This window comes from Mauremys reevesii, linkage group 1 (assembly GCF_016161935.1).
Source record: "Mauremys reevesii isolate NIE-2019 linkage group 1, ASM1616193v1, whole genome shotgun sequence".
Taxonomy (NCBI): Eukaryota; Metazoa; Chordata; order Testudines; family Geoemydidae; genus Mauremys; species Mauremys reevesii.
The window spans coordinates 84,469,371-84,495,342 of record NC_052623.1 but is presented as its reverse complement, the minus strand read 5'-3'; the positions used below and the strand labels follow the sequence as shown (position 1 = coordinate 84,495,342).

General features: G+C 42.4%; 1 long non-coding RNA gene across 2 annotated transcripts in view; it reads right to left on the bottom strand.

Annotated features, from left to right (window-relative positions):
* Positions 1-382: 382 nt before the first annotated feature.
* Positions 383-25,972, bottom strand: part of LOC120391022 — a 34,163-nt gene continuing 8,573 nt past the window's right edge. For both annotated transcript variants that reach the window (XR_005591208.1, XR_005591209.1), the window contains 2 exons: positions 2,016-2,119; positions 383-1,034 (listed from right to left, as the gene is read on the bottom strand). This is a non-coding gene — a long non-coding RNA (uncharacterized LOC120391022). The remainder of the gene's footprint in view (positions 1,035-2,015; positions 2,120-25,972) is intronic.

Sequence of the window (25,972 nt, the reverse complement as noted above, 5' to 3'; positions counted from 1 at the left end):
TGTCATGGTTACTGAGTGAGCTGTGCCTTGGACCCCTTTTAGTCCCTTCAGTACATCCTTTGGGGACCGGCTTCATTACCAACCACACAGTCCAGCCACACTCAGACTGGATGTCTGGGGTGCAGCTCCCCACTCCCCATTTCCCAACTGTGTTAACCTGACAGATCCAGCTCAGTTTGGCACCTGTAAGTCTTTTCCTCTGGGAACCTGTGACAGTGGCTAACAGATAACAGATAAGAGGTGCATACAACTCATATGACTCAAAAACAGTTTTTTTTCCAACACAAAGCATTATTTATTCTTTCACTCAAAGGTACATAGCACAAAGAACAAAGGGTTAAAACAAAAAAGAATCCCATATATGTATTTTCCTTTACCTATCCCTTAATCCTTCCTTGTCAGAATTTGTTAGTCCCTCTCAGCCCAGCTAACCCCCATCTCTGACTGTGAGAAGCAGACTGTTCTGCATGAATCATGCTCTCTATGTGTCTTCATTCTCAGGCTTCTGACAACCTTACTCCTCTCCTTCTCCAGGCCACCATCTTTAAGGTTAGGATCCACTTTGATCCTAGCTTTCAGTCTTGGGAAGAATAAGCTATTCCAGCCTGCTGGGAGTCAAGCAGGCACATTCCCCAATTAATAGCTCCCTGCATTGTTGCCCGAAAAAGCCTTATTGTTGTCATTTTTTCATCTACTATTTACTGCCTACTTGGATTTAATGCCTGGCAGTCAGTCAGGATAACAGATAAGAAGTGCATATAATACTTATAAAAATATACACAGCTCCCTCATTCTCCACAGTCTTGAGTGACAATTGCTTCCTTGGAAATCACATCCATCTCCAGCAGTCCCTGTTTTCATTTGTGTTACTTAAACATACATCAGACAAATGTCTTTATGACAATGGGTGCCAGATGGCTTTACATCCACTGTGGGAGATGTAGTTCTTAGTCCACTGATGGCTGGATCACTTTCAGAAAGGTCAGTTTTGTTGACTGCAGTCATTTTGAGTGTTTTCTCACAAATATCTAAAACTGTAAAAATTTGGACTTAACCCAGTGAGGTTAGGCATTGGCATGAGAAATCAATAGCAAAATGACCAAATGAAGTGATTAACATAGCTATTTGTCAAAATGAAACCAAACTTAGTCTAAGCCAGGGAATAATTATAGAGTACTTATAATACAAGCTTCCTTTAGTTGCTGTAATGCACTAGTGTTGCTGCATTTTTATCTGCAGAGTTCCTTAACTTCCTCCTGCTCACAACATACTTTGCTTAAAGGACCATTTCTAATTCTGGCTCTGCTATTAGACAAAACGTCCTGAGCAGAGTTTAATTGCAGGGCAGTTGCTGTAATCGCCAATGCATTCCCTAGTTTGGGGTTTGGATTTAAAATGTTGAATAATCTGAAGTTTAAAACTACTGCTTCTTTTTAAAGTTTGTAGTGTTTCTTTCCATTTATCTACAGGAAGGACCTTGCTGTAACAGGAAGGAGTAACCAGTGTGGTAATGAGATTTCAAAAATAGTTAAAATAATCCACATGGGTGAAGGAGTAAGAAGGGGAAGGATATCAGCAATGGGAAATTGAACAAGAATGTAAGACATTTACAAGCCTTAACAGCCCCTTCAATGCCATGGGGGCCTTTTTCCTCCCCTCAGATCCAGACTGCAGCAAGAAGATCAATGTGAGACAGAGGACCTCACAAAACCATAACCACGCTTGATTGTTTCTTTCATGTAATGGCTTCTTTGTCTCGTACAATGGGCAGGAGATCAAAAGAAGCAGGGGTATTGGAACAATTTGTATACTGGGGGTGCTGAGAGCCATTGAACCAAACTGTATATAATGGAAATCACTTAAATCCAGGGAATGCAGCAGCAACCCCAACACCCCTAGTTCTAGCACCTATGAAAAGAAGTGACCCTCATCTCACAGTGAAAGCTCTTCCTCACGCCACCCTCCTGTGGTGTCACTCTAGAGGAGCGATGTGCTCTTTGCCCGGATGATCTCACCTGTACCACCGTTAGAATCAGGAAACCAGGGTTTGCTTCTTAACCTGACCATTGCCTTCTGTTTTGACCTTGAACACTTGACCTTTCTGTCTCAACTTCCCCATCTGTAAAATAGGGAAAAAGGCTGAACTACCTTTATTAAGTACTATGGAGGACATTGCTATATAAATATAATGTATTATTATAGATTTCCTGGGACTTCTTCAAAGAAAGACCAGCCTTCTTTTAATATACAATTGCAGACACTAACTACAAAGCTAGCTAACTTAATATGGTCACATGACTTTATGAGCAGTCTAACCAAAGGCTCTAAAAATCACTCGCTTCACAACATTTAATCTATGGTGGAGTGTTAAATCAATCTGTGGTATCTGTGTCAAATACGTAGCTTCTAAATATCATTGTCACACAAGTTTTATGCCATTAATGTGACATTCTACTGGGTCTTGAATATGTAGCCTTTGACAGTCCCCTCTTGGAAACCATGCCTGAACACAACAGATAATAAGAGCTATCCAAAGTTTATAATTCCTATAAGGTGTAAAGCAGTTTAGTGAGTGCCAAGACTTTCCTTTCCTCTGTACTTGCTGATACAGCATACATTATCATATTAATGCTGACACAGATCACATTCTACAAATATCAAGATATCTCTTAGGCCCTGAAGATTCCAATTTTTATTTTGATTAAAATTTCCTGGGATTTTATCACTATTTATTACAATTTTTTTAAAAAAATGGATGAAAATCAGGACAAAAAATTAATTCCAGCTTTCTGGGTAAATATCAGGGTTAGTATTGGGGGATGGGAGGACAGGAATACTGAAAGTAGAAACAGTTTAATGCTGTGCTTTATTTCATGATCTGTACATTAACAGTATGTACACATATGCAAGTGCATGCATTTGTGTACCTTCGACATTGCTTTACTTTAGGAGACAGCCTCGCATTGACGCTTAGACTAACTTATTAACAGACAAATCTATATCTACTGGATTTTCTTAACATAGATCAGTATTTTCAGGTTCTTGAGTTGTCCAAAATTCAGGTGGAAATTAGTATAAACTGAATGACAGCTTTTGTAAAACCCAGGAATTTTTCAGTAAAAAATTCAGTTAAAAATGGAAAACAAAAGGGCCTTAGTCATCTCTTAATCTTCTCCTGTCTAAAGTAAATAGATTGAACCTCTTTTTTCTGTAAAGGCACATTTTTCAGACCTTAAATCATTCTTGTGGCTCTTCCCTGAGCCATTTCCAGTTTGTCTACATCCTTTATGAAGTATGTACACCAGAACTGGATACAGTATTTCCATAACGGCCTTGCTAATATGACATAAAGAGGTATTACCATCTCCTTACTCTTTCTTGATGTTCCCCTGTTATACATCCAAGGATTGCATTGCTCTTAGCTACAGTATTGCACTGTGACTCACCCAAGTCACATGGGCAGCCTATGGCAGAAATGGGACATGAAGTCAATTTCCTGTGTTGCAGTCCAGTGACTTCCGTTCTATGGATTCTTTGGAGACCAAATTAGGGCCTGATCTAAAGCCCATGGAAATAAACAGGAGTCCATTGACTTAGTAGACTTTTGATGGGGCCCAAAGCTACTGCATTTTTGACAGTTCTCCTGTATAAGTTGTTCAGTTCAGACCAAGTGTTTTTGTTTTCCAGTTCATCTGCGTGTGGGGGTGGGGGAATGACGACACTGTTGATTATAAATGCAAGCATTACCTCATGATGATGATCTTTCCTTTTGCATGATATTATTAATATGGGGCTCTGTGAGCTTGTTAGAAATTATTTCTTAAATGAAGTCTAAAGAAGAGAAGATAATAGGTTTTACAATCCCTGAGGTAAACAGTGTCATTTTAATTTTCTTTAATAAGGACCTCATCTATCTTGCTGCCAGTCTGTAGACCTAGAACATCTTGGGGAAGTGACTATCATGGTTACATGAACTTGCACTTTCCTACAATATTATAAATGGCAGGAATGGTTGAAAGTAATATAATGGAACATTATTTTGTTCCATTGTTACTCTAGGTAGAGTTTTGCTTTCACTCTCTCTTGGCTACTTTTTTCTTAACCCTACTTTCCTGGAACATTGATAGTAAAAGTTTCAGAACAAGGCATGGGCATTTTTCTGCATTGCTCCCCCCTCTACACACACTTGAACAAATTATTTTATGCTCGTGCCTCTATTTGAAGCTGTTCAGGGGTTTGGAAAGTTACAAGTGTCCTGGTAGAACTGAATGAGTGGTAGGTGAGCGGGGTCAAGGATCACCAGAAATGAAATTTATCAAATGTTTCTGCAGTTTATTTCATAGATATCATAAAAGTATTGGTGAATAGCTATGCAATAATTGTGAAGCAGTATAATAAGTCATATTTATTATGCACCTTTGACCCTCTCATCTGGAACTAATCCATCTTCACTGATATCAGTTCTAGTTTTCCAAACAACTTAACATCTTCCAAAAGCTTTTGTCTTGTTTCAATTCTGCCTGCTAGAAAAAAGGTTTCTTTCTTTCCCCCTAAATGGGAAGTGGGATTCTATTCTCTGCACAGGCTGCTCTGGCCCACAGGCCAGCCCAGTTCTGTCCTGGAACAGTGACAGAATAAAGATCAGGTTCCCCTTGCTCTATCAAGAGGTAAAAACAGGAACTCCATGCTATTACAATTTGGGGAGAGCGTGAATACATAATGGAATGGTATTAATAAAGGGGTTATTGACAATATTTTTGAATGATCACATTACTCATGAGTAGTCATCTGAGAAGATTGCGAATAAAACTCTTATTCCACTCCATCATGTATTACAAGTATACCACGTGAGTTATAGTATAACAATAGCTGCTTTATAAGTATTTAGAGAATTCAGGACTTTTCAGTGGGACTATATATTATCTTCTACCTGGAAAAATCTTACTTGCCACAAATCTAACTGTACAGGACTATGAAATATAAGTGCAACCGACAGAATCTTCCCCTTCCTTCTTTAAAGTGAATGAGGGATTTTGAAAGAACTCATACCTGGGGGAAATACTGTATTCTACACCCTTCTTCTGATTCCCCACTTTTATTTGCATGCATGCTGGCAAATACTCTCTTAGTAGGGAAAACACTCCTACCACTGAGTGATTATATTCCACTCTCCTTTTTGCTGTTTCTCTGTCTGGCCAGAGATGATCACATTCTTCATTCTGTCTTTATTAGAAGAAACTTTCTCTGGTTGTGCTTAAGCCATCAGCCTAACTAGAAAGGTTAGTCAGGTGATGAGGACTCACTGGGGAGACCAGAGTAGTTACCATCAGAGCAAATCATACACACTAACAGCTGAATAGAACATACTCTCAAGTGGCAAGAAGTGTGGCCAACTGTAGACTCTTGGACTCCAATGCACAAAAAAGATTTAAGTAATTTAAATTTCAGATTTAGGCACTACTGCATCCACAAACCCCCACTTGGCTGCTGCCTAACCCTTTATGCACATAGACTTGCTTGGTGCCTCAATTTCCCCAGGTGCCTGTCTCTCCCTCTGGACATGCACACTGATATCTTAGGCAGGATGCCTCTCTCTGGCCTAAACCACAGCATGATCCTCAAACCAGGTGGAGATAGATGGGCAGAGGCAGTGCTAGTCCATTGGGGGCCCTAAGCAGTAATATTTTTCAGCCCCACAATGCACAATAAAAAGTGAATAGGGGGTCCACTTGAGCTGCTCAGGACCTAAGTAATTGCTTAGTCTGCTTATGCCTAATGCCGGCTCTGTAGATAGGTGTTGCCCTAGCTCAGCTGGGGGGGGGGGGGGCAATCTTGTGGCTGTGCTCAGAGACCCAGGGTTGTGAGCTCAATCCTTGAGGGAGCCATTTAGGGAAGTGGGGTAAAAATCTGTCTGGGGATTGGTCCTGCTTTGAGCAGGGAGTTGAACTAGATGACCTCCTGAGGTCCCTTCCAACCCTGATATTCTATGAAACATGCCCAACTCCCATAAAATGGGTAGTGGTGGAAAGGAGGCCTCCCTTATATCCTTTAGCCTAATGGTTTGGGTACTCACTCAAGATGAAGGAAACTTAGGTTCAATTCCCCCCGCTGTCTGATGGGAACCAGGAAGCTCTTATCTCACAGGGGAGTGCTCTAACCACTTGACCACTTTCTTTTTGGCCCAATTAATATATAAATTATTTAATACAAAGTGGAACAGCTTCAAAAAGAGAGATTAAGAGAGGCCCACATCAGAATATCCCCATAGCCCAGTGTTTAGGACACTCAGCTGAGAGGCAAGAGAATTAACAAATAGTTAGTTACCTGAAACAGATGCCTCATATGGCAAGTTCTGCTGATGACACCAATCCTTGGCACTGGTTAGAAGGCACTTTAAGTATAGGTCAGAAGAGTGGAGTACCCTGTTCTCATGATTGAAAGTGGCCTTAAAAAGAAGCCTAAAAGGCTCTGATGAATAAATAAGAGGTCTTATGAGCTAGAGCTATAGGGCCTGGCAGTGAAATGCTAAGAAACCCACAAATTTATTTAGGCTGGATGTCTAGGTAATAAGAAAGCATTCCTAGCATCTTGCTTGAAATGCACTGATCAGAGTTACAGCTGCAATAGCTGAAACTAGAGAGAGTCAACATTTTTCAAACAAAAATTATTTCATTTAGAAATAGCCTTTTTTCCAAAAAAATTCTGTAGAAAAATGTCATGCCTTTTCAAAATACTTTTCCTCCAAAATTGTAATCCAAAGCATTATCCAAATGCGTATCAAATGTTTTAAATTACTGAGTTTTTGGTAAATGAAAAATTTCCCCCAATGTTTTCAATAACAACCCCCTGCTCCCAAAACTTTGAAACAAACCAACACTTTCAAGAAGTGTTGTGAAACTACTTTTGGATTTTTCAACCAGCTTAAGCTGGAGCTATGGAGGTCAGAAAGGCATGGTCTGGAATGCGCTGGGCCTTTGTAGATCTGAAAAGATCAGCACGGCAGACTCTTCAAGCCAATCTACAGATACCTTAGAGAATTTAAAAAAAAAAAAGGACACTCAGGAGAATTTCACCACAAAACTGAAGCTGAAGTCACAAGACTCAAGGGTGGGAATCCTGTGTGTATAGTATCTTTAAAGAAATAAATGTATCACATGGCTCTGCAATTTATGGCCTGGATGTAACTCAGAGCTAGATTAAGGCAATCCAGGAGGACCCTAGGGACAACATGATATCCCCACCCCTCTACTATTCCCACAGCTTGCAGTCCCTTGCTTTCCCCCTCCTTGGCCCTCAGAGTAGCAGCAGGGGTTTCCTCACCCATCCTGGAGAGGCAGGAAGGGCAGTTGTGGTGTAGGTGTCACAGGAGCAGGGCTGGCTCCAGGTTTTTTGCCGCCCGTTGAAAACTGCCGCCCCAAGCACATGCTTGCAATGCTGGTGCCTAGAGCCGGCCCTGCACAGGATATTGGTCAACTGCTCCTGCTGGACTCTTCTCTCCCTGCCACACACAGAGAACTCTACTGGGATGGTGTTTGCAGGTCACTCACCAAGAGCAGTTGACCAAGGAGCAAACATCCCTCTGAGGTATGTGGGGCAGTTTCCTCCTCTCAGAGCTATTGATCCAGGGTGTTTGGAGACTTGGGCAGAAATCACTGCATTGGTTACACTCACTGCTTAATTTGTAATGAAAAAGGTGCCAGAGCTCAAGCAATTAGGTGCCAAGTCTCAAGCAATAACTGATGCAGCAAGCCCAGAGGTGCCTGGGCTATGAATTGCAAAGCCTAGAGGTGCCAGGGCTCAGTCCTGGCAAGCTGTGGCACAAATTAAGACTGATTAAACTTGAGTCACATTTCCAAGCTTTTCTTCACAACCATGAAGGCTAGAAACTTGTTTTTAAAATGACAACTGAGATTCTGATGTACTCATATGATTCCAGGAACTGGGGCCTTAGTAGGGTTGCCAGGTGTCCGGTTTTCAACCATTAAAAGTCCAGTTGGCGGCGTAGGCAGGCTCCCTACCTGGCTCCATGCAGCTCCCTGGCAGTGGCGGCATGTCCCTTAGCTCCTAGTCATAGGAGCAGCCACAGGGGCTCCTCACGCTGCCCCTGCCCCAAGCGCCGGCTCCACAGTTCCCATTGGCCAGGAACCGCAGCAAATAGGAGCTGCAGGGATGGCTCCTGCAGGCGCGACAGTGCGCAGGGCTGCCTAGGTGTGCCTTCGCCTAGGAGTCAGAGGGAGATGTTGCCACTTCTGGGAGATACCTGAGGTAAGCACTGCCTGCACCCTGCACCTCCTGCCCCAGCCCTGAATGAATGAAACATAGATGAACATAATTTGTTGTGGAAGAGTCAACATGGTTTTTGTAAAGAGAAATCATGCCTCACCAATCTATTAGAATTCTTTGAGAGGGGTCAACAAGCATGTGGACAAGGGGGATCTAGTGGATATAATGCACTTAGATTTTCAGAAAGCCTTTGACAAGGTCCCTCACCAAAGGCTTTTAATCAAAGTAAGCTGCCATGGGATAAGAGAGAAGGTCTTCTCCTGGATTGATAACTGGTTAAAAGATAGGAAACAAAGGGTAGGAATAAATGGTCCATTTTCAGAATGGAGAGAGGTAAATAGTGGTGTCCCCCAGGGATCTGTACTGGGCCCAGTCCTATTCAACATATTCATAAATGATCTGGGAAAAGGGGTAAACAGTGAGGTGTCAAAATTTGCAGATGATACAAAACTACTCAAGATACTTTAGTCCAAAGAAGACTGAGAAGAGCTACAAAAGGATCTCTCAAAACTGGATGACTAGGCAACAAAATGGCAGATGAAATTCAATGTTGATAAATGCAAAGTAATGCACATTGGAAAACATAATCCCAACTATACATATAAAATGATGGGGTCTAAATTAGCTGTTATCACTCAAGAAAGAAATCTTGGAGTTATTGTGGATAGTTCTCTGAAAACATCCATTCAATGTGCAGTGGCAGTCAAAAAACAATCAGAATTTGGGAATCATTAAAAAGAGATAGATAATAAGACAGAAAATATAATATTGCCTCTATATAAAGCCCACATCTTGAATACTGCGCCCCATCTCAAAAAAGATTCAGAAAAGTTCAACAAAAATGATTAGGAGTATGGATCGGCTGCCATCTGAGGAGAGATTAATAAGACTGGGACTTTTCAGCTTGGAAAAGAGATGACTAAGGCCTGGTCTGCACTGGGGGGGGGGTCGAACTAAGGTACGCAAGTTCAGCTACGCGAATAGCGTAGCTGAACTTGAACTACCTTAGTTCGAACTACTCACCCGTCCAGACGCCGCGGGATCGAAGTCCGCGGCTCCCCCATCGACTCCGCCACCGCCGTTCGCGATGGTGGAGTTCCGGAGTCGACAGGAGCACGTTCGGAGTTCAACATATCGCGTCTAGATGAGATGCAATATGTTGAACTCCGAGAAGTCGAACGCTACCCGCTGACCCGGGCGGGTAGTGTAGACGTACCCTAAGGGGGGATAGGATAGAGGTCTACAAAATCATGACTAGTATGGAGAAAGTAAACAAGGAAGTGTTATTTACTCCTCATAACACAAGAACTAGGGGTCACCAAATGAAATTAATAGGCAGCAGGTTTAAAACAAACAAAAGGAAGTATTTCTTCACACAACGCACAGTCAACCCGTGGAACTTTGTCAGAGGATCTTATGAAGGCCAAGTCTATAACACGGTTCACAAAAGAACTAGATAAATTCAGGGAGGAAAGGTCCATCAATGGCTATAAGCCAAGATGGGCAAGGATGGTGTCCCTAGCCTCTGTTTGCCAGAAGCTGGGAATGGGCGACAAGGAATGGATCATTTGATTACCTGTTCTGGTCATTCCCTCTGGGGCACCTGGCATTGGCCACTGTCAGAAGACAGGATACTGGGCTAGATGAACCTTTGGTCTGACCCAACATGGCCATTCTTATGTTCTTAATGATTATACCTGTCATGTACTAGCAGCATATAGAGCAAAATACCTATGAAAGGAATTGATGCTGACATTCTAGTTTTAATGGGGTTTTTTTGTATAAGAGAAAGAATACATGACACTATGTTGTTGTGGCATAAAGATTTTAATGCATTCATTTGGAATAATGTTGTACTTGCACCTCTGTGATGTGTGTAATATAACCATTTCAAATTCATGCTGTTAAAACCTTAATACAACAAAACCCTATGCCCCATCATGCATACTCTCTCTCTCTGCGTTTGCAAAATCTCCTTTCAAAATCTGACATTAGCTTGCAGACATTTTGAATTGTGTTTGATCAATACTTGTTAACTTAAACCTAGAATATCAGCATCCGTTCCTTTCATGGGCATTTTGCCATATATGCTAATAATGGCAGGTATAATCCTTCCATGAACAGCATTGTATTCCTATGCTGAATTTCTACCTACAATGAAACAAAGACTTTGTTTTAACAGGGTATAGAGGTTTACTTTTAGTGTCTTAGAACCATCATGTTTGTATCTAGTGTGTTTATCTTTTTCTCTCATTTTTGTTGCATGCTCTTCTACTCTGTATAGCTCAAGACAGCATAATTAAATAGATTTAGATTTTGGAATTCTGATATTTAAGAATTATATTTTTCTGCTGGAGAAGTTTCAAATGTATTCAGAGAGGTGTTTTACTCACCCTGATCTCTTTGATATTCTCAGTTCTCTAAGATTCAGTGACTCAGTCACTGAGCACTAGACATCATCTATATCTTTTTCTTATTTCCAAGATCAAATGGTATAAAGGGCAGAATAGAGAAAAATAAAATGGTGTGGATGGTAACATGGCAATTGAATACCAGGAAACTGATAGATGTCACACTCATCTTTATTTTTTTAGTGATGCAGCACAAGGTAAATTGAACCAGTTAGTTCATCCCATTTTTCACTTTGTCCTTATGAGATGTTTGGAGCAATGAGGTCAGCTGAGAGATGGACATAAAACTTACCAGAGCTGGCCCAAAACAACACTTATCCTTATACTGTTTTTATGCCTTTAAACATTCACTTCACTTGTTTGCAGTGACGTGCTGCCAGTATGTTAACAAAAGATTCCAAACAAAAGATTTCCCTCTTAGCCAGTGACAAACCGTGTGTGTGTGCGTGTGTAAACATATTAAACGGCACTATTCTAAAAATGCTTATAACCTCTTCCTGCAAAAATATGTGGAGTTTATTAACAGTATAGTATAGTGTTCAATTTGTATAATCTGAATAGGCTGCAGACTTTATAAGTGTGCCAAGTAGAATCCTCTCCTGGATTTTTTTCTTCAAAGTAATTGTAATCTGGTCTATTCTAAAGGCAACACACTTGATCAGCAGAAGTAATTTATATGTCATCTCTGGAAGGGATGAATTCACAGTATTAAGAGATTTGGTTAGCCTTCATAGGCAGGCTAAACATCCCAAGCTTCATTAAACTGGTTAGCAGAATTTTAACAAGGGAACCCCCTGAACCCCAAATACTCCTTCCATTATATCAGTGCATAATCATTAAAGAGAAAATAATATACAGACATTTTAATGCATGTCTATATATGTATTTCTAGCTTGCTTTTGGGGTATATGGGGTGTTCAGGGAGGGGTAGCACCTCTGGTGTAGGGGCATGTCATGTCCCTTCCAGGGCAGCTCGTCCACCTTTGGTCCCCACCTGTCACTCAGCTCTCACCTGTGGCTCCTAGTAGCTGTAGCATGCGCAGCGGCCACACCCCGGGCAACAGCTTCGACAGGCTGGCCAAACCAGGTTGAGGGTAGCTGTCGGGCATAGACCTATGGTGAGATAGGGCCTTGTCTATCCCGAGCATGTGAAGACAGACTCCAGCGGATTGAGCGGATGAGACCTTTTAGAATAGGACCAACGGTCATGAAGGCGGTTTCCGCAAGCGATGTGATACGCTAAGAGCACGGCAAGACACGAAAGACGCCTTGGTCAACCACTGCGCCCAGCCCATCTCCAACCGTCTCGACTTTTGTCCTGCCATTGGAGCAAGATGGAATCTGGGAAGAGAGAGTGAGGCTGAATATGCGCACCTCTCCCTCACTTTAATCCAATTCACGCGCAAGTCTTGACATCCCTCCAATTTCCATAAACCTTAAAGTCCTGTGGCGATGGGCGAGCGACGAAGCAGCAGGTGTGGATACACTGGGAGCTTTAGCCGCGGACCTGCACACAGGCGGCTCAGGTCTAATGGTCGTCTTCCTGCTGACCGAAGCAACAGCTGGATTCGGCGTCTACCTGAGCGACTGAGCAGTCCTCTTTAGGACCGCACTGCTCACCTCCGTAGTAAGAGGAAGGGGCTAGAAAAGGTGCCCTAAACATTGTTTGCTTCATAGAACCCTGGCCAGCTTACCGCGGCTGGAGGGGATCCCATCTTATGCGGTCAAACAACAAAATTTCAAATAATAAAACGTAAGGTGACACCACTCATTATTGGTACATGGAATGTACGTACACTTCAAGACAACCCCTCAGCAGATCAACCAGAAAGAAGAACAGCCCTGGTCGCCAGAGAGCTCGCAAGATTTAACATCAATATTGCGGCCCTGTGTGAAACTCATCTAGCCAACGAAGGTCAGCTCACAGAAACAGGAGGTGGTTACACATTCTTCTGGTGTGGATGCAGCAGTGACGAACGTTGTGAATCTGGAGTTGGCTTTGTGGTTAATAATCATCTTGTCCACAAACTTGCCAGTTTTCCCAAGGCGTGAACGATCGACTCATGACACTGCATTTTCCACTACCGAGAGGAAAGCGAGTTATACTAATCAGCGCTTATGCACCCACAATGACGAATCCGGATGAAGTAAAGGACAAGTTTTATGAAGATCTTGATGCCCTACTCTCATCCGTGAAGCACACCGACAGGCTGATTCTACTTGGCGATTTTAACGCGAGAGTAGGATCCGATCACTCTGCCTGGGATGGCGTCATTGGAAAAAATGGAATCGGCAAATGCAACAGCAATGGCCTACTACTATTGAAGACAGGTGTGGCTCATGATTTGATCATCACCAATACCATCTTCCGCCTGCCCACTCGCAAAAAGACGTCCTGGATGCACCCACGCTCCAAGCACTGGCATCTCATTGATTATGTCATCGTGCGGAGGAAAGACAGACAGGATGTAAGGGTGACCAAGGCCATGCCGAGTGCTGACTGTTGGACTGATCATAGACTTATCATCTCTAAATTAAGCCTTCACATCAAGCCAAAGAGACGTCTGCAGGGAAACAAAGCTGTGATGAAAAAGATCAACGTCAGTAAACTGAGGAACCCCAACACAGCAGCTTCACTAGTAGAAGATCTTGGCAACCAACTCTCAGAGCTGCAATTAGAGGAAAATGTTGAGAGGAACTGGGAACGCTTCCGAAATATTGTGCACTTTTCTGCACTAAAGGTTCTTGGACCCTCACACAGGAAACAGCAGGACTAGTTTGATGAAAACGACGAAGAGATCAAGGCTTTACTTGCTGAAAAGCACCGCCTTCACCGTGCTCATCAGAATGACCCGTTGTCAACAGCTAAGAAAAATGCCTTTAACAACATTCACAGGACCGTACAGAGCAAGCTTCACAAGATGCAGGACTCCTGGTTGAGTGCCAAAACGGATGAAATCCAGAAGTTTGCTGATAGAAATGATGCCAAACGGTTCTACGAAGCCCTTAGATCCTTGTACGGACCTCGGCCTTCAGGGAGTTCCCCTCTACTGGACTTAGATGGTGTAACTCTCATTACTGAGAAGACTCTGATTCTACAGCGTTGGGCTGAGCATTTCCAATCTGTACTGAACTGCCCATCTTCCATCAATAACGAGGTGATTGACAGAATGCCCCAGGCGGATATCAACTACAGCCTGGACATTCCACCATCAGAGACTGAAACCTTACAGGCCATCAGCCAGCTGTCTAGTGGCAAGGCCTCAGGATCTGATGCGATTCCAGCGGAAATCTATAAGGATGGTGGTGCAATGCTTGTTGACAAACTCACTCAGCTGTTCCAGTCCTTCTGGAATCAAGGGTCTATTCCTCAGGAATTGAAAGACGCGTCCATCGTACACCTCTATAAGAGGAAAGGAAATCGAAAAGTTTGCGATAATCATAGAGGAATATCACTGCTTTCTAGCGCAGGTAAGATCCTTGCACGAGTGTTGCTGAATCACCTGATTGACCACCTGGAACAGGGTCTACTACCCGAGACACAGTGCGGCTTCCGCAAAGAGCGTGGCACTGTGGACATGATCTTCGCAGTCCGACAGCTCCAAGAGAAGTGTCAAGAGCAGAATTGCGAATTGTACACCATCTTCGTGGATCTTACCAAGGCTTTTGACACTGTCAGTTGTGAAGGTCTGTGGCGCATCATGTCGAAGTTTGGGTGCCCTGATAGATTTATCCTGATGGTATGTCAGTTCCACGACGGCATGATGGCTCGTGTTCTGGACAACGGAGAAGCTTCAGAGGCCTTTTTCGTCACAAACGGCGTCAAGCAAGGGTGTGTGTTGGCACCGACCCTGTTCAGCATAATGTTTTCAGCTATGCTGTCAGATGCCTTTCAGAACAGTTCCTTGGGAATCAGCCTGAGATACAGGACTGATGGGAAACTGTTCAACCTGCGAAGACTCCAGGCTGTCACCAAAATAAAGGAGACTGTGCTACGAGACCTCCTTTTTGCTGACGACTGTGCCCTGAATGCTGGATCAGAGCAGGAAATGCAAGCTAGCATGGATAAATTCGCAGCAGCATGTGACAACTTCGGCCTCCTCATCAACATAAAGAAAACCGAAGTGTTTCACCAGCCAGCTCCGAAAGCCCAACACCAAGAGCCCACCATCACAGTGAAGGGAGCAGTGGACCAATTTACATACCTTGGCAGCACCCTTTCTCACGCAGTGACAATTGACATCGAGGTCAATTGCAGAATCGCCAAGGCAAGTTCTGCATTTGGCAGACTGCTGACCAACGTGTGGTACCGCCGTGGAATAAGCCTTGCTACAAAGCTTAAAGTCTACCGAGCAGTAGTGCTAACTACCCTGATGTAGGCCAGTGAGACTTGGACTGTATACAGGAGGCACGCTAGGCAGCTGAACCACTTCCATATGACTTGCCTCCGCAGACTTCTGAGGATCCGGTGGCAGGATAAGGTGCCAGATACAGAAGTCCTCTCCAGAGCAGGCCTGCCGTCAGTTTACACTCTGCTCATGAAAGCCCAGACACGCTGGGCAGGCCATGTTGTAAGGATGCCAGACTACCGCATCCCCAAACAGCTCTTCTATGGTGAGCTGTCTCAAGGAAAGCGATCGCACAGGGGACAAAAGAAGCGATACAAAGACACGCTGAAAGCCTCTCAAGTCCCTGGATATCGACATCACCTCCTGGGAAACCCCGGCACAAGATCGATCGACATGGCGTATGCTGATCCACCAAGGCTGCCAGACATCTGAAGCCAGAAGGATAACCATAGCACAAGAGAAGCGAGCACTCCGTAAAGCCAGAGCTGCAAATGCTGTAACAGTGGTGCCCACGCATGTCTGCCCGACATGTGGCAGAACATTCCGTGCCCGTATTGGCCTTGCCAGCCACCTGCGAATGCACTGTGGACAGCTTACAACCTGCTAGATGTCAAGGTCTTCTTCGAAAACGATGGACGAACATCATCTAGCTTGCTTTTTATAACAATGAATCTATGTAGGATGCGGTTGAGAAAGAAAAAAATAGAAACAGCTGGATTTTAAAATCTTGACTGGCATAATTTGAGAGACACTTCTTACAAAGGTATTGCTAACATAAATTCTGTATATGGCTATGATTAGAAAGTTGAACCTTATGCCTGCAGGAATGCCTTGATTTTGAATGTGATAAACTGTTTAGGTTGCACTGAGCTAGGGACAGAACCATAGGCTGGCGTGTAATGGACACCATCTTATGATTGAAGTCATTTTATAACATTGTACAGTCATGGCACTGCCACTTCCTTCAGATCCACTAGTCTGAAGAAAGCCTGTTTGAGTATTAGAAAAGGTAGTGAAATTTACCATTCACTGGGCTATCATCCAGTTATAAATACCAGAAGTATTAGGGAAATACAAATATCAGGATATAAAGCAAGGTAAACAAAACTTAAATTCCAATTAAAAGCAAATCAAGGAAAACCGGGTAAGAACTTAGTTGATTGTGGGTGTTTGGTTTTTGGTAATAAATGCTATTTATCATAGCTGTAGTTCTATTACACTGTAGAACAGACAGACATTCTGGTTAATTTACATTAAAATAAAGAGACATTAATTTGTTGAGTGGGATCACTCACACATAGTTTGAAGAATTAAGTCTTCAATGTTTTTACCAGTTGTGCTCAAATAATAAAGACTTTGGGCCTTTGGGTCTGATTCTCTTCTCACACCAGTTTTACATGGGTGTAACTCTGTTGACTTTAATAGAGTTATTCCTGATATATATCGATATAAGAATAAGTCCTCAGTTAAGGTGATGAGGGACACAGTTAAAAACCTAAATAGAAGATTTAGATGGAAGGTTAGTATTTTACTAAGAAACCAACGCTCGTCACAAGAAATATCCTTTGATTTTATACAGAAGTGATGCTCTTGGAAATATTTTTATTTAAATATACCACATTGCTTTAAATCTTCTGGATTTATTTGTCTTGACAGGTTTTGTTTCCTCCGTATGTTTGCCAGCAGCTAAAGGATCAGAATTGATGAACTGCATGGAAACATGTTGTCATGTTGTATATACATTTCTTACTTTCTCACAATTGTTTTTTACATTTAACTTGCACTCCTTTGGAGAGGAGATGATTATTTACTGTTACACTTACATACTACTTGCCCATCAAAAATGCTTTGCAGATGAACCTTTCTTCCAAACATTGCACTGTTGAAGTTTGCACTGGCAACTCACCAGTGTCTGTGGGCTGCCCTTAATATGCATAGTCATTTTCATTGGTTCTGACTTTGGACAGACAGTGTTCCTGCTTGGTCTCAGCAAAATTGTCTGGATTGTCTGGAACAGTGCATCCCAGGGCACAGCAGTGCAGTGTAAGGAGACTACGTGTTAAGTAGGAGGATGTATGAGGACCTCATTTCAGATCGATACTGGCCTAATTTTTAATTGTATTTGTTGATTTATTCACATTTATAAAAGCACCAATGCAAAGCTCCAGTTTCATGGCAATAGTTATATACACATTCATACAAATATTTGACCGTCAGGCTGTAGATCCTATGACTAGCCAACTCCCTTTCTCTTTAAGGAGTGACTGCAGAGCACCTCCCTGCTCTCACTTCCTTGTTTATAATCCTACCACAGCTCCACCCCAAGCTGGACTTCATCTGCCCTTAGGTTTTATCTGTCCCTGATTTCCTTCCAGGTGCAGCGTAAGATTAGTTGGCCCCATTAACCCACTCAGCACTTGTGTGGGGTGGATACCTCAGCGCAATATTCCTTCCACAATAATTGTTATGTTTAATTATAATTTTGGATTGTCCTTATCAATACAAATGTCCAACTCCTTTTTGAATCTGATTAAGTTCTTGACCTCAGCAACTTCCTGGGGCAGTTTTCCCTCACCTTTTAACTACATGTTGTGGTTAAAAGTATTTTCTTTTGTTGTTTTTGAATTTCCTACCCTTTAATTTAATGGAATGTTCTCATGGTCTGTTGTTATGAGAAGGGGAGAGTAGAAGTTTTTGATCTACCTTTTATCAGGTCTCTTCTTATTCATCTTCTCTCGAAGGTAAATGATCCCAGGCCCTTCAATTTCTTTTCATATGAGAAATTTTTAGTGCTCTTGTTCATTCTCATCACCTTTCTCTGAACCAACTCCAATTCTGCAATCCTCTTTTTGAAATGAGATGACCAGTAATGCACATAGTATTCTGGATGAGGACGCACTATTGCTTTATATAAAGGCATTATGATATTCTCTGTATTATTCACCATCCCATTCCTTATGCAAAGGTAAATTATTGTTTGCTTTTTACAATTCAGCTGCACCTTCTTCATTGAGCAGTCTACAATAGTACCTCTTCTTGAGTTGATGCAGTTAATTTAGAACCCAGCAAGGTCTATGAATAGTTAAAATTTTTCCCTCCAATATGCATTTCTTTGCATTGAATTTGCAATATAATGTATATTGGAGGTTAAAGTTTAAGCTACTCATACACCGTATGGGGTTCTAAATTAACTGTATCAGCTCAAGAAAGGGACCCAGGCATCATGAAATTACTATCTGATGACTATTCAATGTACAATGTGTAATGCGTTTGATGGTCTCAGTCCAGTTCCTGAGGTCATGTGTCCACATAGCACGAAACCCCCACATTTGGCACTAATCTGTACATTTGGTGGCAGTTTCAGCTGAAAGGCCACAAACTGAATGGATATGAAGACTGAACAACCCTCCCGTTTGTAAAGGTGATACCTCCAGGTCAGGCTTTAGGCACATTGGCAGGAGAATGTGGGGAAGCTGCCATTGTCCCTGCATGTGCTGTATCCATTCTGTGGAAATAGGAATTTTATCTTCCTTCTCTTACTCTGATCTTCATGTGATCTTTGTCTTATGATCACCTAAGACAGTTTACTCCAGGTCTGTTAGTTGACAACATTCAAATGCCTCCTGAAGAGACTTTTTCCCTGATGCCTTTCACAGACAATCTACTAGAGAAAGATATTTAAATGATGGGGTGGAACTTTCAAAAACACCTCAGGGACTTAGGAGCACAACTCCCATTTATTTTCAATGGCACTTGTCCTCCTAACTCCTATGTGTTTTTCAAAATCTCTCCCTATACAGCTATTTAAAAAAAGTGAAGAAAATCAACACAAATTTTGGTAAATAATCTATGTACAAAGTTGGATTTCTGTGGGCAAACTACTCTCACTGAGCTGCATTCTCTTCTTATGGCTTTCCACTGTCACTCCATTTCCCTATTTCTTTCTCACCATGATCTGTCATGTTTGTTGTGCCCTTGATTTCATGCTGAATGTAATTTCCTCTAAGTTGGAACTTTGCCTTTTTAAATTTTATTTTACCTATTAAGTGGCATGCACAGTTCTGCATCATATATATCAGTGCTGTGCCATGTGTGTTCCGGGCCTGGTTTGAATATTCAAATATGGACACCCCTCCCACACAAACTCCCCCCCCAACAAACTCTGAAATCACCACAAAGTAATTTTACAAAGGGATCTGGTTTCAGAGAAGGCTAGGAATCTCATTAATTAGCTCATTCCAATCTGCCATGTTTCTGAGTTCTCTATAGAAATAACAGCCAGATTGCTTAACCTCTATTGCCCCATAGACATTCTTAGATAGGCCTTGATTAATTTATCTTTTCAGTAACAGCCACAGTTACAGGAAGACAGCAAAAAGTATGCAGTACTCTTTCTGTATATGGAAACTTAAATCTAAAAGCCCTTTTGTGAATGAGGCTAAGGAGATCAATGGACGACTTTATTTCCAAGCCATCCTTACAGATTTCTTACCAAAAAAACTGTCAAAGAACTGTCAATGTCATTCTCAAAGCTCTAGTCTAGTCTAAAGCATCAAAAACACTCTTAACCTGATTTTGTAGTAGACAGATGGTCAGCCAGGGTAGAGGTAATCTTGGCATGCTTTTGCATTTTAATGTAACGCTAATATACTTTTTCAGCAAATCCCAATGAAAGTGGAAAACAGGGTATACAATCTTTGAACAAGTCCAAAAAAATAGAACAACTTGGGGAACAACCATTGCAGCAGTTCTCCAATAAGATTCAGTGAGTGGACAGTACATGGGATGAAAGACACACAGTGATTTATGTCAGAAGCCATGATGGGGATAATCATGCCTAGTGATCGGAACGGTAGCAGTTGTGTCTAGTTGTAGGAGCCAGGGGTCAGAGCTGGAATCAGGAGTCCAGAGCAGGGTTGGAACAAGGTTAGAGCAGGACTAGGGCTGGAGCAGGAATCAGTTACCACTATCAGACAGAGGAGAGGTCCAATCAATGAAACACTGTTGGGGGAGATTGAACAGCTGTTTCTCCTCTGAGTCTGAAATACCTGAATTGAGAGTCAACAGACCAGCTCTGGCTTGTGGATTGGCTGGAGCCTAGCACAGAAATTACTCATTACTGCATGTGACTTAATCAGTGTCTACTTCAGAGATGACTCATCACCTTACAATTTACCCGAGAATTTGATTTTGAACATCTACTGTAGCCATATTAATTCCATTGTCATAGCTTTGTCCTCTGCAATCAGCAATATCTAAACCATCTTTTTTCAGCTTCTCTAAAATAATCCATAACACCCTCCCCTGTTTTGGTGTGGATATCTATGAAATCTACAAAGCATTAAATGGAACCCTGAATGGTCTATTTGGGGGCTGAAAATGGAGAATGCTAGGGCCCCCACAATGGAAGAAAAAAAAGAGAAGTTAAAAAACAAAACAACTCCCGTCACCAAACCAGGGCCCTTTATGGACGCCTAACTTGCTCAGTTCCACTGGAATCATTTGAATCCCCCTTCCAACAGCCGTGAGATATATAATAAATAAATAAAAATAAACAGTTAGTCTAGTACCTTTCATTAGTTCACACACACAAAACCCAGAAGAGTAGAATAAAAGCACTTTGTAATGAAACCCTGTAGTTGCCAAGTGGGAGAGTGAAAAAATTTCAAAGTGTTAAGGAATTTGAGATTGGTGTATGATATTAATGATATTAAATACATTACGTTTCAGTATTAAAATGTTTGGGTTGTTCTGTTTAAGGATGCAAATAAATAGCTCTCTACAAATTACTGTAAGATGCCCTTAATGCTGCTCACTTCTGAGACCTTATTAATCTTTTCAAAATTATTTGTAGGAGACTAAGAATTTCTAATATATTTCACAACCAATTAGAAAAGTCTTTTACTGGGGCTTAGGATATAGGACTAATATGCATACCAGTTTTAATGCACAATCTCTTCATACATTTCTGTGTTTCTGATGCATTGAAAAACAGTTTGTGCTCCATTGGGAATTCAGTTTTACTGAACATATTGCTGTGTTCAATTCAACCATTGAGCAAACTGTTTAGAGGCCCACTCTTCTCCAACATGAGTACATTTAAAGTGACCTAAACAAAGCTGTTAATGATGGATGCCACTTTTAAATTTGTCTAGTCATGGCAGTATATATTGATATGTTAATCAGGTTAGCCATGTTTCAGATAGAAGCATTATTGCATATTGGCTGATTGTTGGTATCTGGATCCTTCAGATAATTCACTCTGCAAACATATAGGTTTTATACCCTGTGAATGGGTGGAGTCTCTATTCTACTCCAGCTAAGGTCTGTGTGTGCTACATAAGGTCAAAAGCAACAAAGAGTCCTATGGCACCTTATAGACTAACAGAAGTATTGGAGCATGAGCTTTCGTGGGTGAATACCCACTTCATCAGACGCATGCTCCAATACTTCTGTTAGTCTATAAGGTGCCACAGGACTCTGTGTCGCTTTTTACAGATCCAGACTAACACGGCTACCCCTCTGATACATAAGATCAAGTTTACCTCCTTTCTGGGATCTGGTTTACTAGTAACTCAAATAATACATAACATATGCCTGCCTCTCTAAGCCTGGCTGCTTATGGGGACTTCTACAGGATCTTTTGTCTCTGCCCTGAATAACACTGTGCAAATGAACTTTCAGAAGCCCTCATATTTTTGCTGTTGTGAATGGTGGAATAATGTTTCAAAATTATATTAAAAACTTAGTAGTTCAGCTGATTCAAAGAAAATTTAAATTTGTAAGCGATTTTCATGTTGGAATGAATAATATAATTATATCAGATTTACATCTGTTTTCATTTTGCTGACTCTTTCTTTTCTCTTGTTTAAAACATATGTGACCTAGAGAACAAAATGCTTCATTTCCCAGCTTTGCCTCTCAATATTTTCTCTCCATTTCCCTCAGCAATTAAACGTTACTCCTACATACAAGAGGATATGTCACTTTTTGGCCCAACATTTTCAGTTTTCATTTTTTTTCCATGTAAAAGTCACAGTTTTCCGTGGGAACCCCTCTTCCCATTTTCCATCCAAATGTGTTCTACACATAAAGCACACAGACTGTTCTTAGATATAGTGGGCAAGTTGGAAATTTAGGTGACTGATGATGTCCCCATAACTTTAAATGTTAAAGAGACTAAAGGGCACATTCAGCCTTAGCATAAGCAGGTGCAACTCCATTGACTTCACTGGATTAGAACTCTGTCTGCTTATACTCTGAATATGGCCCTACATTGGGCAAAGTCCTACCTTATGAATGAAGTTATTACTCTGAATTTTGAGAACTTTCCTGTTTCCCTAATGGCTGAACTCCAGTAGCAATTTGGCTAATTGCCTAGTCACAGTAAAGATAAATAATTCATCAGTAATATTACTCACTGATTCAATTTAATACATAATATTATAAGAAAACCAGTTCTAAAATTGTAAAAATCTAAATATTTTCAAACTTCCATGTATGGTTCTGATCACATTCAGTTTCCATTTTGAATCCAAGTTTGGGTAGATAGGTATTTTCTCAAGTTTTTTGTTATTAATTTCATCTGTTAATAATTGGTTGACCTGGGAATTACATCTTTCTCCCTCAAATGATTTTAAAGATTGCTTTTAGTATCAGACACTGTAGCACCTTTGGTGGAACATTATAAACATCATATCTGCAAGACAGACTAGAGTATTTTCAAAGTGTCTTGATAAGGATAATAAAGTAAGAATGCTTTTTATTGATGTGTGTTACAGCCATTCCTCTGTTTGTAATTTCTATTCAGAGCACATACCTCTGCTCTTTGGCTGGTTAACATCTTTCACTTTAGATAAGGTTTTGTGCTAAGCAGAGGAATTTGGTTTTGTAAGGTTTATTGCAGCTTAATATGCTGTAGCAATAGTATAAATTTATCTACAAAAACACTAGCATAATTGCAGCAGAAAATGAAGACATAGCAAAAAATAAAGTGCATGTTAGATTTTCAAAGCAGTAAATTAGACTTCACACTGAGCTGATGCTTTGACTCTGTATAAGCTCTTTACCGCCAGAAGCCACTGTAGCCTTACATTACTTTTGTTTCTTTTTCTTTAAGAGATTTAAAATTTGCTTGATTTCTAAACCTTGCACACTGAATATCCTGCATAGTAATTAATGTTTAGCTTCTTCTAAAACTGTGTGTGTAGAAGGGCAGACACAAAAGTAATCTGCCAGCCAGGTTTTCTGTATGCTTCTCCCAGGCATTTGAAATGTTTAATATTGTATGGTAAAGACCTTTACTGTAGCATTGCAATTATCTGTCATTGCAGATCTCATTTTCATTATCTTTGTTGCAGTCTATTTCAAAATAGAGTGGAAACCTATTATCGGGAACTAGAATTCTTTTTCAGACACTCAAAACAATAGTCTAGTCATCTGTGGTTTCAGTCACAACAAGCCACAGGACTAATTTTAGTTGTTTAGATATACTCTAAAGTGAAGTAGTCACTTTCAAGTGATTATCATATGGTGATTTGTTGACGCAACTGAAACACATTTAAAGAAAAGTTGTTTTTACAACAGGAAAAGATAAGTTATTTTTATAGTACCTTTCTTGAATGATTATGTTTAAATGTAGCTGCTCCCAAGGTATCTTCAAGGAGATTTACACATGCAGGTCCCATTAGTGCCAATGGGAGTTATGCATACAGTTATTCAGACTCATTGAGTCAAGTGGTTTGACTCATAACTCTCTACCAGTCCTTTCAAGCTCTTTGTGGTAAGCATTAATCCTGATTTTGCAATTTAGCAATGGGCGTGCTTCAACCTTTTGTTCTGGGTCTGTTTTCTTTATATTTAGAGTCTACTGCTGCTTTAAATCATGTAATAGTTCTAGTACTGTTTCTGTGCTGGTGATGTTTGCGTGTGTATATCAGGGGTTGGCAACCTTTCAGAAGTGGTGTGCCAAGTCTTCATTTATTCACTCTAATTTAAGGTTTCACGTGCCAGTAATACATTTTAACTTTTTTTGAAGGTCTCTTTCTATAAGTCTATAATATATAACTAAACTATTATTGTATGTAAAGTAAATAAGGTTTTTAAAATGTTTAAGAAGCTTCATTTAAAATTAAATTAAAATGCAGAGCCCCCCGGACCAGTGGCCAGGACACAGGGAGTGTGAGTGCCACTGAAAATCAGCTCGCATGCTGCCTTTGGCACGCGTGCCACAGGCTGCCTACCCCCGGTGTGTATATATATATGTATACACACACACACACACACACACACACACACACACCCACCCGAGAGCCAGGGCAGGTGCAACCACTAGGCAAACTAGGCAGTCGCCTACGGCGTCAAGTGGTTGGGGACATCTGGAATTTTTCCTCCCTCCCCCTCATGCAGAGTACGGTGCGGCTGATTGGGCACCTGGGCTTGATTTAGCCACTCCCATTGGCCTCCAGCAGGCAGAGTCCCTCCCCTGCCCTCTCCTCCCCCTGTCCAGGGCCGGCTTTAGGAAGTGCAGGGTCCAATTTGAACATTTTCGGCGGGGCCCCGGCAGGGATGACTAAAAAAAAAAACCATGTAAAAAAAAGCCTTTCATTTCTTAGCAACTGGTTCCCTATAAAAAGTTCTGAATTAAGGGATGTGCCACAGTATGTATTTTTTGTACCAACAGAGTTAACATACGTCTGTATTTTCCCAGGACGAATTTTTAAAATTTAGCCTGACATGTCCGGGAAAATACGGATATGTGTTAACCCTATCTAAAGTACTTTTTTAAAAAGATGGGCCTGAACTAGAAATGAGCTCCGTTTCACATGTGTGGGTCCCCGCCACTCCCTGGGGGTGTGCTAGGGTGACCAGATGTCCCGATTTTATCGGGACAGTCCTGATTTTTGGGTCTTTTTCTTATATAGAATCTATTACCCCCCACCCCCGTCCCAATTTTTCACACTTGCTGTCTGGTCACCGTAGGGTGTGCACATGTGTGGGTACCAGCTGCTCCCTGTCCCCCTCATTGAAGCAGGTGTGCAGGGTTACTGCCCTGGGAACTACAGGGCACCAGTGGACATGGGGCTGGCTAGAGGCAGGGCAGGGACTGACTGGAGGTAGGATCTGGCTGCAGGCAGGGCAAGGGGTGTGGGGCTGGCTGGAGACAGGGGTGTGTGGGGTGGGCTGGCTGGCTTCAGGCAGGGCCGCAGGTGGGGTGCGGCAGGGCTTTGGCAGGGCTGGAGACAGAGGAGTGCAGGACTGGCTGGCTTCAGGCAGGGGGGTGCGGTGGGGTTGGCTGGAGAAAGGGCAGGAGGTGCGGGGCTGATGCGAGCAGGACAGGGGATGCAGGGCTGGTGTGGGCAGGGCAGGGGGTGCGGCAGGGGTTGGCTGGAGACGGACTGGCTGCAGGCAGAGGGTGCGGGCAGGGCAGGGGGTGCGGGACTGGCTGCAGAGAGGGGCTGGCTGCAGGCAGGGCAGGGGGTGCGGGACTGGCTGCAGACAGGGGGTGCAGTGGGGGCTGGCTGCAGGCAGGGGGTGCGGGTACAGGGGGTACAGCCCACCCTGTATGGTGAGTGCCCCTTCCTCCCTTCCCCACTGGGGTAGCAGCAGCAGCCTGGGGCTCAGGGGAATTTAAAGGGCCCAGGGCTCCCCTGCTTCCACCGCCCCAGTCCTGTTAATAGCTGAGGGAGCCCTGGGGGAAGCGGTGGGGCTCCAGCGGCTATTTAAAGGGCCGGGGCAGTAGAAGCAAGGGGAGCCCCGGACTTTTTAAATAGCCCCTAGAGCCCCGCAGCCCTACCCTTTAAATTGCTCCCGGGGGAAGCTGGGCCACCCTGGTACAGCGCACCAGCTCTCACCAGTACGCCGTACTGGGGCTTGGGCGCGGGGCCCTCTTAGGGGCGGGGCCCGATTCGGGGGGGGTCGGAGTCCTGG